This window comes from Triturus cristatus, chromosome 4_1 (genome assembly GCF_964204655.1).
Source record: "Triturus cristatus chromosome 4_1, aTriCri1.1, whole genome shotgun sequence".
Taxonomy (NCBI): domain Eukaryota; kingdom Metazoa; phylum Chordata; class Amphibia; order Caudata; family Salamandridae; genus Triturus; species Triturus cristatus.
Genome location: NC_140585.1, coordinates 1,055,928,866 through 1,055,954,781, shown reverse-complemented (window position 1 = coordinate 1,055,954,781; position 25,916 = coordinate 1,055,928,866).

The following is a 25,916-nucleotide window of genomic DNA, read 5'->3' as shown; positions in this document are numbered from 1 at the left end:
CATGGGTAATGGCGAAAGGCTCAGACAGCACTCCATTCACTCGCACCCCAGCTCTGGGGTAGGTGTAACAGCAATGAACCTAATTGCGAAATTGTGGGCCGAAGCCCCAGAATGGGTTTATCAGGGGCTGTCCTAAATTGGTTTGTCTCTTTCTTAGACAGCCAAACTCAAAATATCAAGATTAACCAATCGCTGTTTATGACCGCACTGGTCTCCCTGGGAGTCCCTCAAGGTTCCTCCTTATCACCTACCCTCTTCAATCTATTCATGGAGCCCTTACCTGAAATTCTGAATCTCTCCAATGTTCATTACCACATGTATGCGGATGATACCCAACTATACCTAAAAATATCAGTCCCGGATGATATCCGTTTACTCAACACAACTCTGCAAAAAACCCACAACTGGCTGACAAAAAACCACCTCAAACTTAATGCGCTCAAAACCGACTATCTCCTAATTTACCCACCACAAGGAAGCGGCAACTGGGAAAATTGGATGAAACACTTAACAGCCTTCAACTGCACACCACATCAGCACAGCCACCAGAGGAGCAAACTATCATATGAACATTCTTAGAAAACTAACACCATTCCTCACCACCGACGACCTCAAATCAGCCGTGCAAGCTCTAGTGATACCCAGAATAGACTTTGGTAATAGAACCCTATGTGGTTTACCGAGACCCAGACCGGCTCCACTAAGAGCCTCACTCAACACGGCTGTAAGACTCGTCACTGGCTCCAAAAAGAACAACCACATCACCCTTCATCTAAAGGCACAGAACTGGCTCCCTTATGAGACAAGAACACAGCTAAAAATTGCCTGCATGACACACAAGGCCCTGCACTTCAACACACCAAAGTTTATAGCCAAGAAACTGGAATTATCAGGCAGTACCAGAACTACGAGAAGCACCAGCACCTTGCTATTGAAACTTCAGAGATTTCGGAAAATGAAAACCTACAACCATACCTTCTCCATACTAGCACCTAGGATCTGGAATGCCCTACACCCGGAAACCAAAAAGAACCCTTTAATCACTTCCTTCAAAAAAGAAGTCAAACAACTGTTAATGAACAGAATTCTACCCTGATCACAGTTCTTGAGCTAGTTGGGTACTAATCAGATGCAGCTCACCTACCATGATTTGCACTTGACTCTAAGCGTGAATGACTAACGCACCGTTGACTACATTCTGGATCTAAGTTTTCCTTTTATCTACTCATATTTATGTTCCTTGTTCTCCCTCTATTTGATGTAACATTTGTAAACTACACTACACCCTCGCTCCGAGACAAACCCAGCCTTGTCAGGATCAACTAATCCCTGAACATAGGAAGCCAATCTGTGGGACAGAATGCCTGTGAAAATGTTTGTGTCTACATTCTATAGAGAAATTGGTCGGTAGTATGTGCAGTATTTGGGATCTTGTTTGCTTTGGGGATCACAGTGATAGTGACTAGGTGCATTAACTCTTCAGTGTCTCACTCGCACTAAACCTGTTGAAGAGTTGTGCCAATACGGGGGATAGCTGTGTACTAAAAGCCATATAAAAGTAAGCACAGTAGCCATACCAGGTCATAAATGTTGAAAGGCTACCAGGACCTCCTGCGGGGTGATATCTCCGTCAATTGAGGTGAATATGGCTGGCGGATTCGTAGTGGGGGGGGGCATGTGACAAGTAGGCTATCGCATCAGATTCTAATAGGGTACCTGTTGCTTATAAAGCAGCGTAGAAGGCCTCAAAGTCTTGGGCAATTTCCTCATACCGAGATCACGGGGAGCCGTCAGCTCTCCGTAGTTCAGTGATTTTCTGGTTAAAGGCCTGTGCCCTGAGGCGATGTGCCAGCATAAGTCCCGCCTTATTGCCCCCAGCATAGTATTTCTGCTTTATCCTAAGAGGTGCGTATTCTGCCCTTCCCATATCTAGCACTCGTAATTGCTTCCTTGCTGCCGTTAATTGACGGCGGACTGACACTGAACCGGATTGAGTGTGAGAGAACTCCAATTCCTTTGCTTGAGTTTCGAGCTGGAGCCGCTTGGTATGTCTATTGCTATTGTAGCCCGTGGATATAGCAATAAAGTGGCTCCGCATAACCGGTTTTAAGGTCTACCAAAGGATAGGGACAATGGAGATTTTTGAAAGTAATGGTAGCAAATACTCCATTAATTATCCAGTTATAAAATTGCTCTGTGGCAACATTAATGTCCTCATGAGACGCTAGTTGCATTGAATTTAAAAGATTGCTTAATATAGGTATATCAAGTTTGGACCAATCTCTTAGGAGAAGCTGGTCTTATTTTTAATATTGATAGTTTGGGGCCACACCAAGGCTAGTGAGAAAAAGACTGCCTTATGATCTGACTAGCTGCAACAACAGGCTGAGGGATACAATGCTGTTATTAATTGCATTCATTGGCAACTGCTCGGACAGCACCCCAGTCCATAATTTTTCACCCACCATGCCTCTTTATTTGGACCTAGCCATATTCAAATCAGTCCTGACCCTACTCCAGTAGGAACAGGCCAGTCCAAACTGCCAGGCCAGGTCCTCCCTGAACTGGAGCACAAGCAATCCAAAGCCAGTTTCACCCTGATTAGGGCTCTTCAGTCAGGTGTGGCTTGGTTCCAGAGCACAGTGAGCATGTGATGCACATCTGGATATAGCGATTGCACTTATGCTTCAACTGTAAAAACAAAAAGTTGGATGGATGGAATGTTAGAATTAACCTCAGCCAATGCCAATCACTCAGGCAGCGATCCCGTCCATCATTTTTTGGCCTACCATGCCCTCTCAGCATGGACTTGGGTTACTTGTGTTCATATTGAGGGAGATGTCAGCACAAGGCCTTGCCACACCGCCGAGCGTGGCTGACTATGTCACGTTACAATATAAAGGGTTTCATGTTAAGTAAGGCAGGCTTACTGGCTTGTCATAGGGTCAGAACACCTAAATATAAAAACCAGCAGGCCTATTGGCTTTATCAATGGGTCAGCACATCAGCATATATAAAACAGACCTATTGGCTTTGTCAAAAAGTAATCAATAACTGTAATCAAACGTAAAATTCATAAATTCATGTATTGCAATGTTGTATAATAGTGATAGTCCAGACATATTTTGAAAAAAGCAGTTTTTAACAAAAAAACATTGAACATGCTTTTCAGCACCCATCCGACCCACGCCACGACCGCAGCAACGCCACCCACCACCACCCTCCGCGCCTGGACCCCGGTCAACACCGAAGACACCGTCCACACGATGAACTCCGTCCACTCCGGATCTCCGACCGACCCCTGCCCTCACCACGTCTTCAACAAAGCCGACGCTGTCATCGCACCCCACCTGCGGGACATCATCAACACCTCATTCGACACCGCCACCTTCCCCGAGAGCTGGAAGCACGCCGAACTCAGCGCTCTACTCAAGAAACCTACAGCAGACCCCACCGAACTCAAGAATTACCGCCCCATCTCTCTACTCCCGTTTCCAGCCAAAGTCATCGAGAAAACCGTCAACAAACAGCTGGCCGCCTTCCTCGAGACGAATGGATCCCTCGACCCATCGCAGTCCGGATTCCGTGCCAACCACAGCACCGAGACCGCCCTCATCGCCGCCACTGACGACATCTGAGCCCTGATGGACAAAGGGGAAACAGCGTCCCTCATCCTCCTAGACCTCTCCGCGGCTTTCGACACGGTCTGCCACCGCACCCTAGTACAGCGCCTCAGCAACGTCGGAATCCAGGAGAAGGCGCTGGAATGGATCGTCTCCTTTCTCGACGGAAGAACACGCCTACCACCGTACAAGTCAGAGGCCACCGAAGTCATCTGCGGCGTCCCTCAGGGATCCTCACTGAGCCCGACTCTCTTCAACGTCTACATGAGCCCTCTCGCGGCCATCGCACGCCAACACAACCTCAACATAATCTCCTACGCCGACGACACCCAGCTGATCCTCTCCCTGACCAACGACGACCCCGCCGCCGCCAGAGCCAACCTGCACGAAGGGATGAGAGAGGTAGCCGAGTGGATGACGACGAGCCACCTGAAGCTGAACTCAGATAAGACGGAGGTCCTCATCCTGGGCTCCTCGCCCTCCGCCTGGGACGACTCCTGGTGGCCCCCCGCCCTGGGCACCGCACCCAAACCGACAGACCACGCACGCAACCTGGGTTTCATCCTGGACTCCTCCCTCTCCATGACCAGGCAAGTCAACGCCGTCTCCTCATCGTGCTTCAACATCCTGCGCATGCTTCGGAAGATCTTCTGGTGGATCCCCACAGAGACCAGGAAGACCGTCACCCAGGCCCTCGTCACCAGCCGACTGGACTACGGCAACGCACTCTACGCCGGAACCACCGCCAAGATCCAGAAGAGACTCCAGCGCATCCAGAACGCCTCAGCCAGACTCATCCTCGACATCCCACGTCACAGCCACATCTCCGGACATCTAAGAGACCTGCACTGGCTCCCGGTCAACAAGAGAATCACCTTCCGCCTCCTTACCCACGCACACAAAGCTCTCCACGACCAAGGCCCGAGCTACCTCAACAACCGAATCAACTTCTACGCTCCCAAACGCCACCTCCGATCCGCCAGCCACGCCCTCGCCACCGTCCCACGCATCCGCAGAACCACTGCTGGAGGAAGGTCCTTCTCCTACCTGGCCGCCAAGACCTGGAACTCCCTCCCGGCCGACCTGCGCCTGACCCAAGACCACCTCTCCTTCAGGAAGAAGCTCAAGACCTGGCTGTTCGAGCAGTAGCGGCACCCCCCCCCCCCCCCCCCCAAGCGCCTCGAGACCCTACGGGTAGGTAGTGCGCTCTATACATTTCTTTGATTGATTGATTGATTGAGTATTTTTCAAACATTCCTCAGGTCAGAAAGGGAAACCATGGAAGTTAATTGTTCATGCAAATTTCTCCTCCACTCGATGCCTCTCTGATGAAGGCTAACCCCCTCCAAATAGACCTGCTGCCTGGAGGAGGCTTTGCTCTAACTATTGGCTAACAGTCTAATTAAATGCTGCAAAACCCAAAGTATATGAAAGTGTAGATGTTGCAAAATTAATATTACATTTTGGCTGGGCAAGGATCTAAAGGGGAACCTTGCAGTTAAGCTAGGAAAGAATCATGACATACTAACTCGAAATATAACCTGGAGAATCACAGGGTTTATTAGTCGTCTGAGAAAAAATACAGTTGAGAGATATTTGCACTTTGGCCATTTCACACTTAGGGAAACAGACTTGAAACTCCATCATCAATCAATGTGAAATTAACATTGTGGCACAGCTTTCACCTGCAGTCAGAATACAGTGAAGCACTGCAAACGTACAGGGAAGCACTGTAGGTAATGAACCACAGACATTCACTATAATAAAAAATTGAGAAGTTTCAATCCCACTTTTAAAATCATGTTACTGACAGGAAATGTGGATTCTACTTTTAGCCATTCAGTCGAAGGCTGTGCTCTCTTGTTGCATCTCTACTCTGGAGAGCACACACAGTCTTTATTTTAGGTGATGGTTTCCCCGACAAGTAGTGACTGAGGTGTCTCAAATTGGAGCACCCAAACAAGAGCATAAAAATAAATGAAGATCTTGAACCTGGCATCCATCACCCTTTGGCAGCAGTACCACTGCAAAAGATCAAGGGGCAGGCCCTGGCTGGGTAATTCCTTCTGCATAGAAAAGGAGAGGACCACTGTCTCCACCTTCTAATAGGAAGAGAAAATCAGCACGCCTCTGCTAAAAAGGTTACTGCTGCATACCTAAAGCTGCCCCACCTCCATCTTAACACATCTTTCTGTTTGATGCCAAGCCCAAATTCCAGGAATGCTGCAGTATGCTTTATCAATTTGCCAATTTGGGGAGGCTGTCTGTCAGCTCCATCATTTGTCATGCTTTACCACATGGATCCAAAATGATTCTGAACAGCCTCAAGGGTCTGTTTTTTAAATGACTCAATGATAGAGACAGAATGGACAGGCTTGGGTAGTAGGGTTTTCCCTCAGTTTACAAACATTGGAAATACAGCAGTATCCACAATGGCACAATACATCACAATTTGCCTCATCATGTTACTCGATACAACAATTGAGTACATGTGTTATTTTTGCAATCTTTAATGTGAAAATCTACAATTAACACAATTTAGATTTTCTGAAAAATTTGCTAATTCATACCTAATTTCTTAATTTTGTAACCTACATATTTACCTTATTTTTAATTGGAAGATTAACAATTTACCAAAACGTCCTTAATAAGATGACATTTTATTCTGTCTAAGAAATTTTTTACATTCGTCACCAGAGTTAAGACAAACGCCTGACCACGAATCATATGAATTGATGCCTCAGGAAGAGATATCACCACACAGAATTACATATTGTGCCAGGAAGAGAAAATTGCATGGAGTAATATTATCTCTCATTCGGAGTTTGAAAACTTGTGGTTGCTGGTGACTGAGGTGGAGTTACCAGCTGAAACTGGGCACTACTAATACATACCACCTCCAAATAGTAGTAATGAGGCATACCAGTCCTGGGCGTCATTCTGGAATAGTTCGCATCTAAACAAACCATTTTTTTTCCACAAAAGGTTAACACACGCTAGAAAAATGGCTCCATGTGCAAAGTGCTCCATGCTGAAATCTGTGACCGGATCACATAAAAGGCATGACTCCCACACCGTTTCATATTGCATCAGTCTAATTTAGCAGTAACATTCGCACCATTACGGAGTACACAATTATTTTTTATATTTTCTTTTATATATTTCTACATTTGAATAGGAAGTAAATTTCCCTACAAAATATTGTACATAAGGCAGACTATTGCATCTTTTAGATAGACCAATAGGAGGAGTCACATGAACAAATGAGGGTAAAACTTGAAATGTGGAAGAATCCCTTGTTTGGAAAGTAAGCCAGCAAGGATAAACAGGCACCCGAAATACTGTACAGACAAAGCTGAACATATTTACTGTGGGACCTGTGCATTTTAAACACTTAAGGGCATATTTATTAAAAAAGTGAGCCACTCTGCTGCGCTGAGTGATAAGTAAAGGGCAGGAATGCGGGGTATTTAACATTATACTGCGCTGGTGCACAATGTGCTGCCTAGCGCCAAGGGAGGCATCCATTCACATGTGCAAGGGTGCCTGCGTTCTAAGCAGGATTGTCCTCAAAGGCATTTTCCTCTTGAAAGAGGAAAAAATGTGGAGAAATAAAGATATTTCTCCTTGTTACTCTTCATCTGGGAAGGCGTAGCATTTTGACGCATTCCCAGGTTTACCAGTGTTGGTATATCTACAATAGTGTGGTTTGTAACTAACCAGTGAGCTAATCAGTACTTTTGCAGTGTGGAAGTAAAATTTGGCTAAACAATGCCAAAACTGTATTTTGTTACGGTCGGTTTCTGAAAACGTTTTTCATGATTGGTGCAAAATTTCCCTGCACAAGTGCAGAATTGCCTGTCACAGGTGCAAATTACATTATTTGGCCCTCTGATGCGAACAGCATGTCGCTAATGCCGCCCACCTTTTCATCCTTCTTAGGACAATTCATTAATTGGTATTAAATTGGATGATCGGCGGCATCTGGAATTTACAGGATTTAGAAGCAACAGACCATTGATACAAAGCGTGTCATAAAAAAAACTTATTATTATTCAAATTTGACTTTTTTGACTGCTCTTTTGTAAGTAAAATGTCATTTCCTTTTCAGCTCTTACCTCTCATTTTTGTCGAAGCTAAAACACATGGCAAGAAGCTGTCACAAACTGGCTTTCAAACCTAGCCGTTGTTGATTGCTGTTAATATTATATTACCACACACTAGCCTATAGAATATTTTCACCATCTATAATACTTTATTCGTGCGTTATTTTGTCTTCTTCATGTTGAATTATAACATCCCCGTGTATCCTTTGTGTTTTCAAAAAGAGATGTCTTTGAAGTTTGGCTTTGAAGGCCCTAAGCAGGAGTCCTTTTAGCCTCAATTTGTATACATCTTTGTGTGGGCTTTGATCATACACAACATCGCTTCTACTGCATATTATTTTTGCATTTTTTCGCAGTTTGTGACCTTGTCTTTGATGTTTATCTTTCAATATGTGACATATGTGTAACAAAGCACCAAATGCCTCTCTCTTTTTGTAAACCTGTTGACGTTCTTGTATTTTATTTTAAGTAACAGTCTTAATCCCTTACCTGCTGGGCCTGCGCCCCCTTCCAGTGTTGAGCCCTTTTTTGGCCATTTGTGGTGTTGCACATAAGGTATCCATGCCAAAATTTGCATCTTTTTTTCTACTATTTTGGGGATTATAAAGGTACCCAGGGTTTGTAGATACCCCTGGAGGGGCCTGAGAAAGTATGCAAAATATAGCAAACAATTGATTATTTAGAGAAAAATAGGAAAAAAGTGCTGCAGATAAAAATAAAATTCATACAAATGGCATCAACGAACAGTTTGCTATGCTAAAGTCATTATCTTCCCAGGTTTCAGGAGCACGCAGAGCTGAATTAAAAGCCTAATTTTGTACCACAGATTTGGCATTTTATTTATTTTGTGTGCTCTCAACCTACTTCCAGTTTAAGGTGGAAATCTGTGTAAAACCCATGGGGGATCCAGGGAAGCTGTAGATTTCTGGAAAGTAGACAACATTCCGAATTCAGCTAAGGATCATATGTGTAGATCCCTCAAGGTTTTCCCGAGGAAAATAACAGTTGAAATAAACAAATATTTATAGTGAGCAGGATACAACTGTCCATTTGTGATAATGTTTTCATCTGTAACTTTTTGTCACGCTGGTCGATTTACAAAAGCAATATACCATTACATCTGCTAGACCCTTCTGGTTGAGGGGATATACAGGATTTCAAGTTCTCCATGAACCCCAGATTCCTGGAGCCAAGAACTGAGCTGCACTCTACAATGGTTTTTCATTGTGTACAAAGTATTGACCAATTCATATGGTGAAATATGTAGAGAGAAAAATTGTATCAATGAAACCTATGCATTTCTGAAATGGGCACAAGATATGGAGTTTAGGAGCAGTGGTTGTTTGTACATCTAATGAATTTGTGGGTACCCGTATTAGTTTATAATTTAGAGGGTATGTTTCAAAATGTCTTCTTTCTTATACACTGGCTTACATTTGAAAGGCACAAATACAGTGAGATCCAACTGGTAGTAACAAATGTTCAACTATTCTATGCTTTCACCAGTCTTCTGATAAAAATGGAACCTCACTTGTTTGGGTAGGCCTAGTGCCTGCGACAGGAAATGGCCCAAAAACAACATGGACGCATAACATTTTTCCACTGAAAACGACAATTTTTTCACACTGTGGAAAGCTGTAGATTTTGGGCCCTACCTCCAAAGGCACCTAGGGAAACCTAGCAAACCTGTACATTTTTTAAAACTAGACACCTAGGAGTAGCCAAGGCAGGGAGACTTGAATGGCTTTCACTATGGTTTTTTACCAAGAAGCCCTAGCAAACTTCAAACCGTGACCGAACAAATATGCTTTCCTCACACTTCTGTGATTTAAAAATTCTGCAATCTGTGGGAGGCCACAAACTTCCTTTCACCCAGCGTTCCCTCAAGTCTCCCGATCAAAATGTTACCTCACTTCTTTTGGTAGGCCTTGTGCTCGCAACAGAAAACGGGCCAAAACATAACATGGATACATCAATTTTCCACTCAAAACTGACACTTTTATGCAAAGTAGTTAGCTGTGGATTTTGGTCCTAGACACCTAGGGATGTAAGGTTCTGGATTCTGTAGAAAGCCGCAAGCTTCCTGCCACCAAGAATTGTACGAAGTCTCCCGGTAAAAATCATTCCTCACTTGTGTCGGTAGGCCTAGTGCCTGCATCAAGAAATGTGCTAAAACACAACCTGGGTGCATTACATTTTTCTAGTGAAAACTTACCCTTTTCTTCCAATGTGGGTAGCTGTAGATTTTGGACTCTAGATCAGCTGGCACCTAGGGAAACCTAAGAAAACCTAGCAAACCTGTACACTTTTGGAAACTAGACACCAAGGGGTATTCAGGGTGGGATGCTTAGCTCTCATCCAGATTTGTTACCCAAGTCTCTAACAAACCTCAGACTTTGACTCAAAAAACACATTTTCCTCACATTTCTGTGATTTAAAGTTCTGGAATCTGCGGGGATTCACAAACTTCCTTCCACCCTGCATTCCTGCAAGTCTCACAATAAAAATAGTACCTCACTTGTGTGGCTGAGCCTAGTCCCGCGACAGGAAACAGGCCAATAAACAACATGGAGGCATCACATTTTTCCACTGAAAACAGACCCTTTTTTCTAATGTGGGTAGCTGTATATTCTAGACCATAGTTACGGCAGCACCTAGGTAAACCTAGCAAACGTGAACAATTTTGAAAACTAGAGAAGGAAGGGATTTTAGGGGTGTTTGACTTGCGTGACTCTCACCAGTTAATTTTACACAGAAGCCCTTGCAAATGTCTAACTTTGGTAAGAAACACACATTTTCCTCACATTTCAGCGACTGAAACTTCTTGAATCTTTGGGGAGCCACAAATTTCCTACCACCCTGAGTTCTCAAGCATCTCCCAATGAGAATGGTACCCCACCTCTGCAGGTGGGCCAAGAGACCATGGCACAAAAGGCCCTAAAGTGCTACGCTGAGAGATAATGAATAGGGGTAGCAGCTGTATTTGAGGCCATGCTGTGGCCCCACCGATGCAAACCTACAAACTACAGACATTTTTTAAAACTAGGCAACCAGAGGAATCAAGCGTGGTGTGCCTTGCATAGATCCCACAAGGTTTTCTTACCCACAATTCTCGACAAACCTCAAACCATGCCTGAAACCATGCATTTCCTTCCATTTCTGTGATGGAAACTTCTAGCGTCCGCAGAAATCTACAAAATTCTTACCACCCAGCATTACCCCACTTGTCACAATAAAAAAAACTGCCCCACTTTTGAGGCTAGGCTTAGTGCCTGCGATAGAAACAGATCATACCAAAGTCAATGGGATTCCCCTAGGGAGGGTTCCCATTGACCTCGGTTTGAGCCGTTCCTGTAGCAGTTATTGCATGTATTGCTTACAGGATACCTTATTGAAGATCCCAAGATTCCATGGTTTCTGGGGAACTTTAGTCCGACAACTTTTGTCCTGATGAGACTCAAAGACTAACTACAGACTGAGCCGGCAACATCCACTCTCTAAGTTGCTTTAAACATGTTATGATTTGCCAGCGATACCATATATGTACAGGCAAGGTCTCTGCTTATGTTTGTTTGATATAAAATCATATACAACTTTGGAATCTGTTTACTGTCTTGTTCTATATTGTTGTATACATATTAGTTCACTGTCTGATCACTACGTCATCTGGACTAATTTTGATACATACTGAAAAGTATATTGTCCTAATACTAAAAATGTAGCAATCATCATCATGCTAGATAGTGTGCTCAATCCTTTTTCATTACCTTTGATTATGATACAAGTTCCTAATTGAGTTTGTACACTTTAAAAGCAAGTAAAAGTATAGATGGATGAGTCCTACAGGACATTTGTTTGGCTTATTACATTTACTCTGCTTCTCCTGGGCACTCAGTGTGGTCCTTATGTTGCATACTTAAGTTCCATAAACAGCACTTAAAAACTAATCAAATCTTTATGTATTTGCCACACAGGGATGTCCATGACAGAGTGGATAATGTTCTATCTACCATTATGTGCAATGTGGGAAATATAATGCACTTGACAGTTGGCAAACAGAACACCTGCCATGTTCTACCAACAGATTAAGGTGCCAAGCAGGCCATAAGCAAGTCCATGATTTCCTCAAGTAGAGAAGCAAAACATTTACAACTGCTTGCCTAGGGAAGGAGTGGCCCAAGGAAGGTAGGTATCCATGCACAGCCATTGAAAGTTTTAACTTATGGCAGCATAACCTTAGTTAATTTCTCAATACTTCACTTTTGTATGGTAAAACATGAAGCAAGTGTAAAAACACAGGGCTGGCTGAGATGGTGACTGGGGACAGTAAACATGACACTCCTGCATTTTCTTCTGCTTAGAGCAAGCTCTACAGTGATGACAAGGCAGAATCTTTTTAAGTGATCCAGGAATGTGATCAGCAAAGTATCTTTCTTGCAGCCTTGACATGTCCTCCAGAGCATGTGAAGTGAATGCTGCTGCTTTGGTGTAAGACCTTCCATGACGGTCAACTGAAAGTCAAGGAAAGCCATGAGTCTTTTGAGGTGGTCTGGTGATAAAAGACATATGCATTGTATGTTGCCATCTGAATCAAATGGGTAAACAGCTTCTTATACCAAGTGCGATTTTTACAACTCACATTGTATGGCTGAAGAACCTGGTCATCCTTATCCACTCCACCCCTGTACTAGCTTGTGAACTATGGCCATTGGACTCCAAATTGTGATGGGGGAACTGCTCTCATTATGAATTGTAGTGAGCACATACACATCATGTCTATCAGAGAACTTGACTGCAAGACGTTCGCTGCAATGCAATGCTGTGTTCTCGGCTATTTGGAGCTTCTTACAAAGAAGCCCTTGTGGGAATCCTTTGTGGCAACAATGAACTGTTACGCTTGCCACAGTGCCAGCTTTGTACAACTCACTGAACAGCTCTACTCCCCTATACAATGTATCCACATAAAGGTTATAACCTTTCTGAAGGAGTGGCTGGACAAGCTCCCATACAATCTTTCCTGTGACTCATAGCATGGAAGGCCAACCTCCAGGTTTTAGAGTGAGGTCCTTCCCTGTTTACACTTTCAAGCTGTACAAACAGCCAGCAGAGCTCTCACACAAAATGTACAACTTGGTGCCATAGCGAGATCTTTTGTTTGCAATGTACTGTCTGAACAGCAGTCGCCCTTCGTAGAGGATCAAGGACTAATCAATTGCTATATTCTTTGCAGAAGTGTAAACCTCTGTAAACCTTGCAGACAAATGATTCACAACAGGCCGAATTGTAAATAACCTGTCATGGTCATGCAGCGGAATTATGATTGAAATGCAGAATTTGCTGCAATTGCAAAAAATGATCTCTGCTCATGTATGGTGCAAACATGAGGATTACCCAAACTATGATAGTAGACCAGTAGGACTGCAAGCTAGGTTTGTGCACTAACCTCATTTTGAGTGAAAGGCCCAAAAATACTTTCAACTACTCGAGTGAAGTGGGAGTCTACTGGTGTGCCTAGAATGAGGCCCTCGAGTGCCTCCATGCTCCCTCAGAAATTATTTGTCACTGAAATGTGTTTGCTGCACAATTTGGTCAAGGAAGTCAACATCCCAAAAGAGATGGACATAGGCAACTGGCAAAAAATTAACCATAGTGGCTTTACATCCAGCATCACCAGTGAAAAGCACAATTGGGGGCTGAATTAAATTGGGGGGCTGTCAAGGGAGCACTCCGTCTATTCTTATAATCGCACGTGATTTCTCTTCTGGGTTCATCTAACCTACTACAGGTGCTTGCACAGACTGTGCTTGTGAAAGGACAGCGCGAGTGCTATCATCATGTCCCTCAGAATCGCTGGAAGGTGAGTCATCGGATAGAACTCAGACAACTGCCAAATCACTACCAGATTCTGCTTCAATTTTCTCTCTCATGCTATCTCATTATATGCTGTCTCAGGATCTGATGCTGCCTCAGAGCTGTCCTCCATAACAGGAGTTAGGGCATAGGAAACTGTCATCCACTGAGACGCCATCTCCACTAAGTGGCTAAAACCTTGTTTGTAAAACTCTCTCCTACTCAAAAGGCAGAAATATTGTTCTAAATCAGCCAGTGGGTGTGTGGGTCTGTGAGATGTGTGAAGCAGTACACAAACAAAACTAACTTTTTGGGTAAATCTACAAGTTCACCCAAGGCATACCAAAAAGACAAAGTATTGCTTTACCACATTCCACAGTATAAGTTTGTTGTGCATTATGCAAAACTTTATTGTTGGTGATATGCTGGGCTGTTGGCAGTTTAAAATCATTTCCTGAAGTTACAAATCTACCACTTCTACCTCTCAAGGATAACACATTCACATATTAGCCCCTGCAACTTTGTACACAGTGGTGCTCCTTGTGAAAACGCACATAAAAAAAATCTACTGGCCCTCAAATGGGGTTGACCTATGTGTTGAGGGTCTACCCCCTACCTACTTTGTTTTTTAATGAACCACACATTTCGGCAAAAAAAGTTGTGAGATCCAAGGGGGTCAGACTGTAAACAGCCTATCAATTTTGTTTAAGAAAAATAAATATATATAAGACCTTTTATTTATTTTTCTCATCCCCCTGGGGGGTCAGCCCTTTACCGCGAGGGCTAACCCCCCAACAAACATCCCTGGTGGTCTTGTGGTTGCCTGAATGTGGATTGTGGCATGACCACAATTCACAATCAGGAAACTGTTTCAGGAAGGCCTCCTAATCCCTACAGCAGTGCTTGCACAGGCACCGCATCTTTTGTAGGTATAGGATTCAAACTGCCGCCCCGTTGGGATCTTGGATCCTGTCCGAGGTGGCGGTCTTCCCCCCGACCTCTGAGTTCCGACCAGCTGCATAAAAATGCGGTGGTCAGACCGATGTCCTCTATGCCAGGCAGATCAGCACCAACAGGTTTGTAATTAGGGCCTGAGGTCTAGATCAAAATAGAGTTAAACAGATTTATTGCATAATTGTTCATAAAAACGATACAAGGAATGTATATATTTATCCTGAAGGCTCAGATACAGAATAAAGAATGACAAATCATAGGCAATTAAAGCTTTATAGGTTGCAAGTGTCAAACTCATAAAGTGTACTCACAGAATCCTAAGGGAGGTAAAAGGAAGTCTCAAAATAATAGGACAGTGTCTTGCTGGGTGGGAAGTTGCCCCCCAACCTTCAAAACTAGGGTTATGTATACCCAATTTATGTAGAACAATTAATACAACTGCAGATTCAGCATGGTTTGATCATGGTTATTTCACATTTGCAAATCAAAAACAACCACATAACTTTCAACGGTTTCATAGTACTAATCCATTTCTAAAAGTTATAGGACTCTTCCACTTGCTTTCTCAGCAACTGCAATCTGGAGATGTACAACATAATATGAAAAATTTCTCAAACAATAGCTCATACAATTATGTTCTTCTGCCCTCATGCATCACAACTTCCAGCGACAATACATCAAAATGATACATCAAGTACCCAATGGAAGTTTTCATTCACAATATACACTTTCTAATACAATCGCCTCCTTTTGTGTCATAGTACTCTGTGCTCTGCAGAAACTGTGGAGCAGAGATGACTTGCAGCAGATCACTGATTGGGAGTGGAAGGAATGACAGGAGCAAGATGAGCTGAACACCAGAAACTGCATCCAAAAATGGTTCTTGCAAGAAAATGTGGCTTAACTATATTACATTATTAATCACACTTCTAAACAAAAGAATCACGTCATTTCAAGTGCAACATCATTAATTTACCAGTCACGACTATATGAGTCATTACAATTATTAATTCATACAAGTAATTTGCCACCCAAAGTTTCACATCAGAAAAACATCTACAACCTCCCTCCTCTGATTATTATGTAATAATCACCAAAACCCCATTGATAAACTTTATTAAGCAGCCATTAATTAATTGAAACTTTCAACTTCTTTGATAATCAAACATTTTTCTCCATAAGCTTTAATTGTTGATACACTCGATCCCTGTAGTCGTTCATTTCCATTTTCATTGATCTTTTCCTTTTTCTCGATAAATTGTTGCTTTTACTCCTACTATTATGCCTACTAATTGAACACTTTACAATTATAATAAAACAAATTGATTAATTCCACAAATAATTATTATAGGGTTTAAGATCGATTGAAGAACACCGGCATCAATATTACCTAGCTATTCGCCTACTTCTCCCTTTTGCAGGATCCTACAGTCTCCCATAATCCTGGTTCCTCGACTAATCTAATATCTTGAACCAAACTATTTATGTTAGCAATGAAAGAGTCAATTAACTACCATTATGTGGTATGTTAGTACAACGGCCCCTTAGCTTTAATTACTTTTGCAAACTCTGCCCTCTTTTGCCTAAAGAATATTTAAGGCAAGACGGTTCTGCTTGTCCTTTGCTCTAACTGCTACCATCACTACATTCACAAACTTAAAAGACCTTGCTGTATGTACAGCAAGTCTATCTACAACTGTAAACAATCGTCTAATCTTCACATCATTCATTGCTACTCCGTTTGGAGGAATAATAGCTCCTAAAACATCTAAAACTACTGGTCCAAAACTTCTTTTCAGTCTCCTCAATCTATGTTTTTCATCTAACTCATCCACATGATCAATTTTAGGGAAAACAAAATCCAAGTAACATGAACCTACCTAGTGTTTTGGCAGGTTAAAATAAGCAGTCTTTATACAAACATGATTAAGAGCCCTCAAAATGGATTCTCCTACAGACAAAAGATTTCCACTGACCTCACAATATTTGTCTCAGACCCTTCAACATACAAACTACTTTCTCCTCTTCCATGGGACTAAGCCTTATCATATACATTTCACCTTTTCTTTCCTAATCAATTTTCAATCTGGGATGTAAATCTGAAAACTAAAATTCTTTTTTTTATTTCCTCCAAAGCAATCTTCTGCTCCTCTAAATTTATCACAATTGTTACTCCTCTTCATTATATTCTATAATAAAATCACGTTCTTCAGTACCCAATAAACACAAATATTGTCTTCAATTTTTGGTTTGTGTAATCACTATCAAATACTCACCATATTTAATTACTCTCTTCTCATTAATAAAACGATTCTCAAGAGACACATTAAAATCAGTCAAATAAGGAGAAATACATTCTTTGTGATTGAAATTGCAATGAAAACATTGCACACAATAGTGAATATGAAATCTCTAATTGTACATATGTCTATCCTTCTCCAGCTTATCTTGGAAGGCAAGTACATATGTAGCATTTACTAATTTTCATTATGCTTATATACTCCTTAATTATTTTAGAATACACATTATCCTTAAAACTACTACCTAAATGCTCTGGTACATTTGTTAAAATTCTTCATAATTTGTTTTACCTTCAAGATTATCTTTCAATTTATCTGAACCATTTCACATAAAAACCAGCAAGCACAAGAACAGGCCGACTAATACTAATAGTTTTATAATTAATAGCATCATCCACACAATTTCACAGCATCTGCTGTTTCCCATCTTCTCATTAGGGACTAAAAATCCTTTCATTGCGAAGATCAAAATTAACCAAACTGTTGTTTTGCTATTATTATTCGTATTGTTTTCTTCCTTGTTCATTACAACAATAATATAAACAGAAAGAGAAATCAGAGTTGGTTTTTCAGTATTTGTAAATGTTCATATATAAAAAAATTGAAATAAATTCCATCATAGATTGACTATACCTCAGTTGTCATTTCAGCCCTTTAGCAAAAACATTTCAGATTCTTTTCATGTTTCTCATCAGAACTGGATATTTTACAGTCTCTATCTTATTTCTCATGGGGACTCTTCTTCAGTTTCAGTCTCTGGATCTGAACCACTCTCAAAACTATTTTGGCACTTGTTCCTTTGGAAATAATCCTCCTCAATGCTGTATGTTTCTTCTTCTTCTGATACTGTGGCTAAATACCCAACTCAGGCGAGGCATATTTCAATTTAGAAAACTCCTCCTGGTTGAGCTTTTAGCCACTGGTGACTCAATCTCGCTAGTTTCTGAATTCAAAGTCTCTGAAAATCTCTTGCTAGTTCACAATCCTAATATCTTCCTCTTTCTTTCCAATTTGTGGGCCTGATTCACAAAGGTAAACTTACACTTTTGTGTAAGTTTACGAATATTTGGTATTCACAAAGGAATTTACTGGCAGTATCTTTATGAGTGGGGAGTCACTGCACATTTTTTTTTTTTTTTGTCCTCATTTGCCAATACCTCCATCTACCCACGAGAGCCAACCACCAGACGTCTGCCTTAGACTGATTTTGACGGTCTATCCGCCATATCGTATTCCAGGCAGGATTTGTTGAATAAGGCGGGAGACTACCTCATTAGGCAGAAAAACGGAGAAGCACCAGTCAATAGTGACAAGACCCAGAGCTTACATGCGAGGGGTACCGCTTCCCAGGATCTTCTGGAGCCTAGTTGACATAATCATCGGACCCGGGGAAAAAGAGAAAAAAAAAAAAAAAAAAAACCCGGTATCCTAGCTCCAATTTATTAGGAGATCCCAGAAAGACAAAGTCTTATTGGAGCATGATCTGGCCAAATCAGTCTTGGAAGTTTCATACAATGATGTCAGCCAAGCTGTGTGTGATGGGGCTTTAGCTTCTACCCAAACTTTGCATATTTGTCGTCTTGCGAGAATAATGGAGTAAAAAAGAAAAGACTTTGCCTGTCCATTTATGTTTTCCTCCAATCCAAAAATTATTAACGGGAGAGTAACTTTCTGTGATATACTTAAAATAGATTCCAGAGTAGCTGTTACTTCTTCCCAAAATAACCTAATAACCGGGCATTCCATAAACATGTGTATATCTGAGGCAGCCGCCAAATTACACTTATTACATTTCTTCCCTGGAAGAAACTTGGACAGCCTTAGAGGTGAAAAATAGGCCCGGTGCAGGGTAAACAGGTGGTTACGTCTTAGCCAGGCTGGTTTCACTATTTTATAAAGAAAAGAAAAGGATCTAATCCATAAATCCTCACACTGAAGGGCAAACTCATTTCCCCATAACTTATCTGGTAAGATGAAATCTCCATCCGCCTCCTCTACCATAGACCAGTACCAGACAGCCACTTCTTTGCCCCCTTCTTGCTTTTCTACAAGTTGTTTTTCAAATTGGCTATATTTCCCCACTTGAAGACCCTTCCTATTCTGTGCACGTACCCAACTGTCCAACTGTAAATATTTAAACCTAGAAAAGGCCATACCCACCTTTTCCCGCAACACCTCCCAATCTTGTACCCTGCCATCCTCCAGTAATTCTCCCCATCTTTGAATCCCAGCGTCCTTTAACGGAATTGCTAACATGTCCTGCATACAAAGTGGGAGCCCGGGAGAATCCCAGACCGGCGCAAAGTTTGAGTAATAATGTAGCCTGACATTTTTTCTAATCTGAACCCAGTTTGATATGGCTGACTGCAAAATCTTTAGTCTAACTTTCTTGAAGTATTTCATGTCTCCAAACTTAAATAGAAAGCCATCCGGTAGTATGTCTACTCCCCCTAACATGGCCCTGAACATAACCCCCAAAGATGATATTGCGGGGGTTTTCAAAAGCATCCTTGAATAGGTTAGCTGAAATGCCCATGCATAATATAACAGGTCTGGCAAAGCCAACCCCCCCTTTTCCCTCCTCCTTCTCAACTTTTTCCAGGCCAGCCTAGCTGTTCTAAAATTCCAGATGAAGGAATTTATTTCTCGCTGGTATTTCTCCAATTTTTTCCGATCGAAGGACAGGGGAATTGAGTTAAAAATGAAAGTTAATTTTGGTATTATGGACATTTTAACTAGATTTATTCTCCCAAAAATCGAGAGTGGCAGAAACGTCCATGATCTCAGAAGTTTCCTACAGTCTGTAGCAACCCGATCTAAATTGATCTGTGCCAAGCTTCCTATATCCTGAGTGATACGTATTCCCAAGTATCTCATTGATGTTACAACTGTAGACTGTATATTTGGAACGTTCCAACACATAATCTCTGTTTTACTGGGATTGATGCCATATCCAGAAATTTGCCCAAATTCTCCTGCCTTTTTAATTACCATCGGGAAAGCTCTCCGCGGGTCTGACGTATACACCAGAATATCATCCGCGTAAAGTGCTGTCCGCTTCTCCCATTCACCAAATACAAAGGGAGGAATGTCCACTTCCTCTCTCAGAGCGTAGGCAAACGGCTCAATATAAAGGTTAAATAATAACGGGGATAACGGGCAGCCCTGTCTAGTGCCTCTAGTAATTTTTATCGAATCTGTTAAAGTGCCATTGACTAATATTCTAGCGGTGGGGGCACTATACAATATCTCAATTACCCGACAAAAGGGATCCCCCAACCCGAATCTTCTCATAACCTCCGCCAGATAGGGCCAGTTAACCCTATCAAAGGCTTTTGTGGCATCTAGGGTCAGGATGGCCAATGGGAGAGAGAAGGTAGTTGCAATATCAATTGCCCCCACTAAGTCTCGAGTATGGTCAGCCAACTGACGTCCTCTTATAAAGCCCCTTTGATCTTGATGGATTATTGGTCCGATTACCTCCCCCAATCTTTTTGCTAAGATTGATGTAAAGATTTTGTAATCATTATTTAGGAGGGAAATCGGCCTATAAGACCCACACTCTGAAAGCTTTTTTCCAGGCTTTGGAACGAGAACAATCGTGGCCTCTTTCCATGATTCAGGGGAATTCTCCCCTCTCAAAAGAATCCCATTAAAAAGACTTGTCAATATTGGGATAATGACGGGGCTTATCACTCGATATAATTCTCCAGGTAGGCCATCCGGACCTGCCGCTTTCCCCTTTTTTAAATGGCCAATCGCAACTCCCACCTCCTCTTCTGAAATCTCCTTTTCTAAGCTAACCCGTTGTAGTGTTTGCAGGAGTGGTAAATCGATGTTATTTAACCAACTCTCCCTGGCTTCCGGGTCGTCCCAGACCTCTTCCTTGTATATTTCTTGAAAAAATTCTTGGAAAGCAGTTCCTATTTCCCGATCTGAAGTCCTGATAGTGGTCTCTCCATGTTTTTGGATTTCTTTGATATATTTTCTAGCCTGTTCTTTCTTAACCTTCCATGCCAGAACTTTTCCTGCAGCCTCCCCAAATTCAAAATTGGAAATCTTGCTCGCCTCCCATCTTTTAGTTAATCTTTCTTGTAATATGGTTTCAAGCTGACATCTCAGATTAGCCTGTTTTTTCTGCCACCCCCAAGGAAGCGATATTAGGACCCAGCTGTTGCTCTATTCTAGCTAGCTCCATCTCAATGTTTTGTATCTTCTGCCGATAAAGTTTCCTTCTGTAGGTAGCTCTATTAGTTATGCAGCCCCTAATGAAAGCCTTCATGGTATCCCAAACTAAGTTAATATTTGCCGAACCCAAGTTTATATCTAAGAAGGACTTCACTTCTGTTAACAGGAAATTGGTCTCTTCTACTTCCAGTAGTATCGTACGGTCAAAAGACCAGGAAGATTCTTTCTTAAAGGTGGCCCCTTGAAGATCAAAAATGATGGCCATGTGATCTGACATATGTGAGGGAAGGTATTTAAGCCCTGTTAAAGAATCTTTTAAGATGTAGCTGAAAAGGGCATAATCAATTATTGATTTGTGTTTATATTTAAAATTTTGAAAAGAAACTCCCAGCTTATTACCTGAACTTTCCCTCCATACATCTGCTAGACCAAGGTTTTCCATAATATCTAAGAGAGCCAATCTTGATTTCGATAGGACAAGTGCTCTTGAACTAGAGGATTTATCTAACAAAGGATTAAGGACAATGTTGAAGTCACCAACCCATATGACTGGATCCTGTGAAAGTATAAGGTGCTCCTGAATTACTTTCAAGTGAGAAGGGTCATCTTGATTCGGTCAGTAATACCCTACCAATGTTAGCGGAATACCCTCCAATAGTATCCTCGAAATTAACCATCTCCCACTGCGATCCTCCTTACATTCCAAAATCTGAACCTTGACTGGTTTTTAAAGATAAGTAGTATCCCTCTGATATTAACCGCTTGGTCCGTGCATAAGAACGTCTCTACCCAACTCTGTTTTTTTAATATCTCAGAGACCTCTAGCTTTAATAAATGGGTTTCCTGGATGACGATGACCTGTGCAGAAGAATCTCTCAAGTACTGTAAGATTTTATGTCTACGGCTTTTCACTCGCAGGCCATTGACATTCCAGGATAGAAACCTGATGGAGATCATCATCTATAAGGGTTTATATTATTCATTCTTTTGTTGTTTTTGTTTTTTGTTTTTGTTTTTTCCTCTTTTTTCCAGCGTTGCCTTCGACTGCCATAGAAAATATGATATCACATGTAATGCCATGAGCTAGAATAGACCCTTTCTCTAATGGTGTAAGGCTTATGAAAGGTACAAAAATCCTATCCTTTATGAAGTCTGGCTCTTGAGAACTTTTTATTGCTTTTCCCCACTTCCCCCTATTCCCCCTGTGCCCCCCCCCCCCTGGAAAACCCTACCTTCCTAACTCTTGCCAGATGTATAGCAAGGTTTACGTCTCTCCCTCCCGTCCCGCTCCTTGTTTTAAAGAAAGAAAAATAGTTTCTGTGAGTCCAGGATCTCTTTTCCTTGGGCTCCTCTCTTACGTTAGAGTAAAAAATCGGAGACAATACCTAGAGGGGAAAAAACGGAAAGAAAAAAAAAAAAAAAACCTAGTGCCTCCAAACGGAAACTTTGCTTTCACCCCATTGCCCCCTTCCTGTAACAGGGAAAGTAGGGAAAGAAAACTACTTGAAAGAAAAAAAATAAATAAATAAAAAAATAGAAAAGAAAACTGGAAAAAAAAGCTACTTAGACCAGACTTTAAACAACTGTCACTTCAATTTGATCCAATTTTTCCTAGGAATTCATCTACTTCAGTAGGGGAACGAAAGTTATGCATCTTATTGTTATACATGACCCGCAGAAATGCGGGGAATCGCATCTGAACGGAGGCCCCAACCTCCCTAAGCTTTTGCATCCTCTGGCCCAATTCCCACTGCCGCTCCAGTGTTACCTTAGACAAGTCTGACCTAATTTCACAAATGAAGTCAGGACCCTTGAGAGACTTTGATTTTAAAGCAAGAGTCAGAATTTTTTCTTTCAAGGAATAAGTCTGAAAGTTAACCAGAATCTTACGGGGTTTAGTTCTGCCAGGATTAAGGCGGAAGGGGTCACGGTGAATCCGTTGTATATCATTTTCTAGCACCTCTGCGGTCTCGTCGAGTTTAAGTGAATCTCTCAAAAGTGTCACCACGAACGCTTTTAAGTCCCCCCCCTCTCTTCCCTCAGGAACCTTAAGGATCCGCAGATTATTCCTCCGTGAAAAATTCTCCAGCGATTCGACCTTCTCCTTCAAAACTTCCCCTTCCTTTCGTAAAGCTTGAATCTCTCCCTCAGTATCCTCAAATTTTGCTTTTAAGGTCCCTACCTCTACCTCCAAAGAATCTGTTCTGTCACGAAGGATATCCACCTTTTTATCGAGTGTATCACAGACTGCTCTTATTTCCATCTGATTAGTCTTGGATATTGCAAAATCACTCCGAATCTCCTCCCTCATAGCTAACAAAGCTGACATAATAGACTCAAGAGAGTAGTTTGACTCTCCTGTCCGTCTCCCACCCCCACCCCCACCCCTCGTAGAGCCCAACGTGAGCCCTGCGCTCTCTGTGTTTAATGCTTGCATGAGAGTTGTATCTATATTGTCAGAGGGAGCAACTATAGAAGCGGGGGTAAAAGCAGGGGTGGAACCGATAGTAGGGACGGAAATGTGTTCAAGGGTGGTGGAAGAGATGGGAAAGGGAAGAGGGGAGTTGGGGACTACTAGGCCCCCTGAACTAGGGGCCGGTAGCACTTGTAGAGGCGAGAAAGTTGTGGGGGGAGCTATGTAAGCTCCTTTGTCCGGGACATCACATACCTCAGGCAGGTAAGCCTCAGCCATACCTGCCCGTTTTGTTAGGCTATCGGGGCCCTCTACGTTGATGTTCAGAACCTGGGGAAGTACTTTGAAGAAGGAGCGAAGGGAGGGGGTTACCCGCACTAAGCTATTTGCTCTGCTGTTATTTTTGCCCCTTCTTTTTTTTTCTGTTTCTTTACTCAAATCACCCTCCCTGTTTTTATCCGTAAAAAAGTCTGAGCCCCTGCCACCTTCAGCTTGATCTCGCCCAGCACAGGAGGTCACGGAGAATTTCTCCACTGCTGACTTACTCAGACCCTCTTTAATACCGGATTTTAAGCATCTTACACTTTTACCTTTTCCCTGTCTTTTCCCTTTGCTTTTTGTGGGAGACCCCCCAGGTATTCTCTTTAGGTTATAATCTCTGCTTCTTGCCTCAACCTCCTTTCTCCCCTCCTCGTCCCTCCTCCCCTCCACGAAGTCACACCTCCCTTGAGAAGGGACTGTAGTGCCCCCCTGGGCATCCAATGTGGCAGTCAATGAGGGGGCCAACCCTCCTCCTGCTCTCCCCAAACCTCTACGCAGGAGTCCACGAGCCGCCGCTCTACGTCCTCTCCTCAGCTCCACGGCTGCTTCTCTCCACTTCAATATATATGAGGGAGGGCGAAATCCCTGTAAAGAAGCCAAACACATCCGCTCCGATTCACCATCCACCGGGTGGGGTCCGAATTTACATAGTAAAATCACCGGAGTCAGGTTTGGGTGTCTTGTTGAGGCGGAGTGAATATCCTAGATCATATTTTATAACTTCTACCTAGTAGTGCCTCGCTGTTTGTAGTGAGACTTATGCAGAGAACAGATAGAGGCTTATGTGATGTTGGAGGATTCCCTTCAGAGAGTCAAACCCAGTGGCTGACAGCGGCTGACAAAGGGAAAAAAAAAAAAAAAAAAACGGCATAAGGAAATTTGCTGAGTGCTCGGCTCCGTGAACCTCTCAGTGGAGGGGGGGGCTGGTGGGAGAGTTCACCAGTTCCACCGGCTCCCCTTAACCGCAGTGCCAGCTTCTCCCAAGCTTTCCCGCACACTGCACCACGAAAAGAAAACTTGACACAGCAAACAGCTCCCCAATCTATGGGAAACTTGAATCTTGAATCCGGAAGCGGGAGGTGCTTCAAGCTGCTTGCAGTGCTCCCCCAGCTACTCAGCTGCTCTGTCACGGCAACACCGCCAACAGCGCGGGTCCGTAACTAGGAATCCCAAAAAGCACTAAAACCAACAGGGTCAACAAAACAACAGTCACGGTAGAATCTCCAGAGTCACCAGAGTCGGGCATCCACTCCGTTTCACAAGCCGCCGGGTAGGACTGAATTGCCTCTGTCAGGCTCCGCGAGGGCAGCCCTCTCCCCCGTCTCTGCCACAAAGCAAGAAAGCGACCACAACCGCCGAAAAACCGTTCCGCAAGACTCCCGGCACTCCAACAAGCCCCGCAGCAGGTAACGTGACAACGACGATCGAACCGGATCCCGACTCACCACCACCAGCTAAGAATGAGCGGAGCAGGGACGGGAGCTCCAAGAGAGACGTGCGCACTGCGCTAACCCGCAGCCGCCATGTTTTCCCCGGGAGTCACTGCACATTAAAAAGAGAATTCTTTTTTGTGCGGAGATTGCGCACTCGTAAAGGTACTATAAGTAAATCCCTTTGTGAATATCAAACAGTAGTAAACTTACACAAAAGTGTAAGTTCATCTTCGTGAATCAGGCCCTTTGTGTTTTTCTCTCTTTTGCTCTCTCTAAAAGTCTCATGTTTAAGAATATGTGCTTCTCCCCAAAACATTAGTGCTGTGTTATCCACTGGCAACAGTGGTGTAAATTAAGCACTGCACCCACTGGAATCATGCTGCAAACTTGGACTTGGCTCTGAGCTTGATCAGCAGACTGTGTATTTTGATAATTTGCCTCATCCATTGCTTGATTATTCTCTTACTCTCTTCCTATGAGCAGTGTGGATCCACTGAGGCAAACCTGGACACTTGACAATGCTATTTGTTGTGAAAATGACTTGAAAAAGTCCATTACATATCTTGTCAAGACAGCTTTTGCGGAGATGTTTTCAAATTACCGCCTATTCTCCATTGGTCACTCTGTGTGAGGGTGTATCTTTGCAATATTCTGCTGTTGCATTCACCTGATGATAGTCGGATTTCACTATATGAGCCAGACCCCTGCAATAATCCAGAATGATATAA